Here is a 6,315-nt window from a genome sequence, read left to right as displayed (position 1 = left end):
AGGCTGAGTAACAAGGAGGAGGCTGCAGCTTGATCTGAAGGTGCAGAGGAAGTTACACTGGATTAATGTCAGATAAATCAACTCTTTTTGTCTCAGCTCCCATAACTTGCAGAGTGTTCATGGTAAGGCTCTCAAATTTTGACACAAACTACCCTCATTTGTCCACTACAAATAGCAGTGCCTTAAACTTCTCAAACTATATCACAGAATTCACTATTGGATGTCAAATGCAAGGAGTGCGACTGTTACAACCTAACACAGCCATGGGATTAATTGTAACAGTGAGATTAAAAACTAAAAACTGAGGCCAAACCAAAAAAAATATGCATCTATGTAAGTTTATTGTGGCAGTTCCAACACTAAAGCATCTTCCTGTGGGTCAGTATGAACAACAAGAATTCATCACTGATGGCTAAATGAAGAGCAGTGACAGTGGTGTGGATCCTAACATTAGAAAGCAGAACATATTCTGATAATACCAATGAATGGTGAACATGTATGAATGGAAACCTTCAGCAGGAGGTCAGAAGCAGCTCATAGTCCATGTATAATTCCAGGAAAGATGGTTGTTGTTTTATTAAGTGTCATTAAGTTTCAAAGGGAAAGGGTGTTACAAACATCCCTGCTGTACCAACATGGTGGTTGGAAATACCTGCTCTTTCATCTTATATCAGTTACCTAATTCAAACTTCAACGGTATCGATACTAGTCAAAATTTAGGCTTGGTCCAAAATATTCATTTGTGACCTAAAAAGAAAAAGTTTTTTGGCTGTAAAACCTACACACTTATTGACACAGCCATGCAACCACATGCAATGTCAGGGAGGGAGTGGGTACACATGATGTTGATCACATAACTCTAATGTTATCCCTTATTGGTGAAAGTGATGCTGTTACAACCATCCCCGGTCTCCCCTACTAATTCCTGTGCTCTGGATTGGAGTGAAAGTTGCTTTGGGGAAGGCAAAAAACAAAAAAACAAAATGAATTGCTGGCCTAGTAATAAGCCTTGGTAAAAGATGCAAGAAGGGGAACCTAATATTATGTACTGATAACTTAGCACTGCTGCAAGATAACTTCTTCTCACCATTAATTGTTGAGTGGATTTCCATGATTAATAGGGAGATGTGTGTGTTGCACTCGTGTTGAGGATTTTAATGAAGGAAGCTAAATCAGGATGTTGATTGACCATTAACGATGAAACTCTGCCTGATTCTGCTAAGAGCTTTAACCTTGCATAGAAACTTATTTACACCCCCAAATGAATATGCTGAATATCTCGGAGGTCTTGACCAAGTTTAAATATAGTCTTCCTCTCCAAATCTATTCAGGGGACAGAATTAAGTGGCTGAGTCAGATAACATCTACTGTTGGCATTCATCATCCCTTTTCTTACCTGCTGATAACCTTACTTAGCATATAGTGCAAATGAGTCTTAGAGGAGTCTGTGAAAATAATTGCCTCATTTATCCAGACATCCGCCTCGCTTTGATATTGAAATGTTTTCCCACATTAATATGTAGGTTACACCGATGCAGGCGCACATATACTTGTATACGCTGCCTCGTGCAGTCACACAAACACAGAGGCACAACTTCTCCATCAACACAATACCTTCTCTCTGTTTCGCCTGTATTATCCTGTGAAACCTATCATTAGATTTCAGACCAGCGAGTCAGTTTTCATCTTCATTTGTGCTATTGTGCATGATTTTTGTGGATTTTTTCCTCCTTTCAGCATAGCTTCTTCTTCAATAGCATCTTTTAGTATATTTTTAGGAGATGAGACAGAAAGAAAGATGCTCTTTTGTCAGGGGCAGGACACAAGAAGTAGATATTTAATGGCTTTGAAATGCGTTTCAGTATCATTCCTGTAGCCATGTGATGGATTCACAAACAGGGTATGGCTCAGTCGCCGGGGTTATACATGGAAAGGCTGTACCTCTGGTTATTTGACAATATATGAATTACAAATTGATTGATTCACAATTTCAATCAGCTGTTACATCTGAACAATATATACTGCAATCCGGTGCATGAAAACATTATGGTTTAAATAGTTGAAGTGATGAAAAAACGGTTGAATAAATGTTTGAGACTGTGCCAGAGGCTTAAATAAGCAAGAGTAATAGATAATGTTGAGATATCAAACAAAGGTAACAGATAGGCTAAGTCATTGTAATTGTTAAGGAATTAAAAGAAAGAAATGATTTTAATAAAGCAAAAGTAATAGATCTGTGGATGGAATAGCTAAAAGAGTGAAGAGCAGTGCCGGATTACAATATGTGCTTACAAACGTGACATGAATACTGACATTTCAATGTGAAAAAATAAATTCTTACAGAACCCACTTGTAAATAGTTAAAAACATAATAAACCATCCACTTTCAACTCATTTGAAATCCATCCTTGGTTCCCTTTACAGGTCTGTGGAGGTGGTTTCAGCCTGCGTCAGATTCATGTCACTCTGTGCTTCACTACACTAAGTAGAGAAGGTGTTTTGTTTTGTTTTGTTTTCTCTTTTTTTTTTTAAGTTTGGGTGGAGGACGTTGGCACATTGATGCAGGTTTGGCTCTGAAGGATCCAGGTACTTTCTGCTGAGACACACTGTTTGCAGCAACTTCCAATTATTGCTCTTATCTCCACTTTTGAGCGTGTGTATAGTTCTAGTCGGCTCATTTACATTTCACACAGGTTTTTTTTTTTCCACTCAGTGAATTTTGGGACATATTTTGATATGGAATTAGCGAGAGAGGAATATTCATGGCTGAACATTTGAACACAGTACATTTAACTCAGGGGATTTTCAGCACTTACGTGTCAGTTGATTGACTGCTTGAATATTGATAGAAAATTGAGGTTATTTCACCCCCAGTGTCCTTTATGGTCCAGTTCAGCTGATATGCGATGATGAAATTTCATATTGAAGCTTATAATGGCGACCGTGCCTATCATCATAATTGGACTTGCTCAGGGGCAAATAGTGAAAGTGTGTGTGAGGTTGTGTTGGACTTCTCCCAGGTATAATTGTGTGTAACTTTTCTACTGAGAAAGCTCCACCTTAGAAATAAAGTTATCTCAATATGAAGATAATATCAAATAATCAACATTTTTCAATTTTTTCCGATGTGCTCATATTCTACTCCAGAAAAATCATTTGGCAGTGTCAGTTGATAAGGGAGTAATTTGAGGTTTACTGGACAGTGTGTCCTGTCTCGCCACCGCTCCTGATATGATGCTTTAATTTGCAGTTAAATGAAATGAATCTTTTTTTTTTTTTTTGCTTTGCAGCTGTTGCTGAGCCACTCGACAATCTACTGTCCCAGTTCTTGCTCTTGCTCTTATTTATTTTGCAAACCAGACGAAGACAGCCAACCAAGCCAAGTGATCAATGCACTCTTCCTTTAACTTTCTATTCACAACATCTGCTGCTGGATTCTCCGGGCGGTTTGGCAGGTCATTTGGCAGGAAAAGATATTCAGCGTCTCAATTGCCTTGAGTTCCTGGAAGAAAGTCAACATCGCCTTAGTTGTATTTTTCATTCAAACCTACTTACTCATGTTCAGGGCCACATGGAGCTGGAGTCTGATCCCAGCAGGCACTGGATGGTGGGTGGAAGGTGTGGAGACATGCAGTTATTCAATCCAATACACAGGCTCAGACAGTTTCACACCTATGGGCAATCACTTACTATTACTATTATTATTGTATTATTGATGTCCAGTAATCCAAGTATGTTGCCCGGTGATTTTATAAAAATATTCCCTGCCTGTGAAGTTTTTCTTATTCTGTAGCTGAGAGCTGCTTCACGTCTCTGCCCACAGTCACTCTGTTAATGAAAACAAACACAGCCTCGAGGTGTTACTTATGAGACTGGATTTATACAGCAAGGTCAAACCGGGGAAGAGAAAGCTACAGTCTGTAAAAAGTTATATCAGCACTCAGGATTCCTTCAGCTCATCATTGGCTCGGTTTACAAACAACACCTTTCTTAATTCTGTTTTCCATCCTCCATTTTAAAAAAAAACACTGGCTTCTCATCAGCCTGACTTATTTATGGTTTGTTCAGGATTAATTATTTTATCGTCAGCCTCCTGCGGCTGACTGACGGAAACGTTGTTGTGATACTGGGCCTGCGGGCACAACTCTGCACGCTGGACATCATTACATCTGACTAATATCATCACAAACACTCATCATCTGATAATGAAAAGAGGAAAAAAAATATCTGTTTGTCAAACATGCCAGATAACAAGCTGTAACTACATAGTGACTCTGACGTGAAGTGAACGGTGTTTTGTAACAGGACGACGGTCGCATCTGAATTTTTTGGAGACAGTTAATGGCTCCGGTGCGAGGGATTCAGCTCTTCAGGGACAGGCAGCAGTTCTCCATCCATTTAGCAGGTATTATTTACATATTTAAGTGCCTGCCTCACTCCCACAATAATTGCATGCAAGCTTTTTTTTCTATGCATAACATCCATTTAACTTCAGTAAGAAGATATCCTCACTGGTGCAGCATTGATCAGGGCTTCACAGAATAACTGCTGAGTTTCTTTGCTTGAAAATGTAATTTGGTTTTTATTTATTTTTTATTTTTTTGCATTAAACATTCATCCAGGGAAACGAACAGAAATAGCATTTAATTTTACATAGTAAATTAAAAGCTTTAACATGAAGAGACAGTCAGTTCCACATCGCTCTCATTACAGTAACACAGTACACATAATTGACTGTTGGTAATTAACAAACAGGAGAAGGAGGTAACACATAAAGAAACCTGCATGCACAGATGCGGTGGGAGTGTTGGACTGCTGCTGAGTTAGATCTGTGTGTGTGTGTGTCTTATACCTGGGATCAATATATTCAGGAATGCACTAGGTTGGGAGTGCTCTGGGAGATCGGGTGAGGATAAAAGTCTCAGCCTGACAACTGTAAATAATTTGTCAATATACTTGTTTTTATTTATATTTATGTGGTGCATCTCTCATTCTGCTCTCTCATATTTGCAGGCACCAACTTCACAGGAGGAATGACAAGCAAGGGCTTTGTAGAGAAACCATAATCCCCATGTTGCCAGGGTTTCCTCGATGGGAAGCTGGTCTATACATCCACCTCCACAGACCCACAACACTGGCACAACTACAAATTGTTTTCTGTTTTCATGATGGGACCAGTTGGTAAGTCCATTTACACTGGTGTAGGTACCCAGGGCAGGATCTTCAGAAAGTTGGCTGTTTGACCATTCTGGTCTCAGTGAAGCATTGGACTGGTGTTTCCTTCAAGGAATATTTCAACATTTTGGAAAATTGGCCCATTGCCATAATCTCTATAGTCATAGCAGTAGGTTCATTACCTTTAATTGTCGGTGCAAGCTATTTTTAGAACGGCGGAGCAGAGCCGCGAGCTGCTCAGAGCTACGCTACGGAGGCTCATGGGATTTCTTGGTTTCCCTCATCAAACTCATCAAATACACAATCCAACAACTCCAAAACGCTCTGGTGGACAAGTTGTGACCTGCACATTCACCACGCTATGAGATAATAACAGAACGTTACAAGACGGAAGGAGTTGTTTTTTAAATTCATGCAAAGCCACTGATGTGCGTTCCCGTCGGAGGCAATTTTTCGGCAAGCAGTCTTGTTATGGCTTTGCTTTTACTCCGTATCATAACGTTCTGTTATTATCTCATAGCGTGGTGAATGTGCAGGTCACAACTTGTCCACCAGAGCGTTTTGGAGTTGTTGGGTTGTGTATTTGATGAGTTTGATGAGGGAAACCAAGAAATCCCATGAGCCTCCATAGTGTAGCTCTGAGCACCTCGCAGCTCTGCTCCGCCGTTCTAAAAATAGCTTGCACCGACAATTAAAGGTAACAAACCTACTGCTAAAACTATAGGGATTATGGCAATGGGCCAATTTGCCAGAATGTAGAAATATCCCATTAATGTTCTTTTGAGAACAGATGTGGTGAAACCTCTCAGGCAGCTATAGAGCAAAACCAGAGGATCTGCATTCTGCAACTACCACCTCTCACAGATACATCAAGTCATGCATTGATTTTTATCATCCTTAGATGGACAGTATGTTTTCCTTTGCTCTCTGGTATTTGCTGGTTACCTTCAAAATTGTATTACCAGTCTTTCTCTTGTTGGGTCGTGGATTGTGGTCCTATATGACTAATGTGACAGTTGACAGTCCTGTCACTATGCCTCGTGCCCTGGCTACTTGGCCACAGTGATATCCCTTTGGTCAAATGGTCAGCGCGCATGACTATTACCCGGGAGACTAGGGTTCAAACCCTGCCCGGGCCCT

The 6,315-nt window shown here is 40.1% G+C and overlaps 1 long non-coding RNA gene across 1 annotated transcript; it reads left to right on the top strand.

Moving 5' to 3' along the window:
* On the top strand, nucleotides 1-5,486 carry LOC146989065 (uncharacterized). The gene is made up of 3 exons (XR_015035774.1): nucleotides 1-51; nucleotides 4,306-4,405; nucleotides 5,014-5,486. It is a non-coding gene; the product is annotated as an uncharacterized LOC146989065 (long non-coding RNA).
* Nucleotides 5,487-6,315: the final 829 nt, after the last annotated feature.

This window comes from Trachurus japonicus, chromosome 4 (genome assembly GCF_045865225.1).
Source record: "Trachurus japonicus isolate A0001 chromosome 4, Traja_1.0".
In the NCBI taxonomy this organism is placed as follows: Eukaryota; Metazoa; Chordata; class Actinopteri; order Carangiformes; family Carangidae; genus Trachurus; species Trachurus japonicus.
Note: the sequence above shows the minus strand (reverse complement) of the source record. Positions and strands in the feature narration are given on the sequence as shown.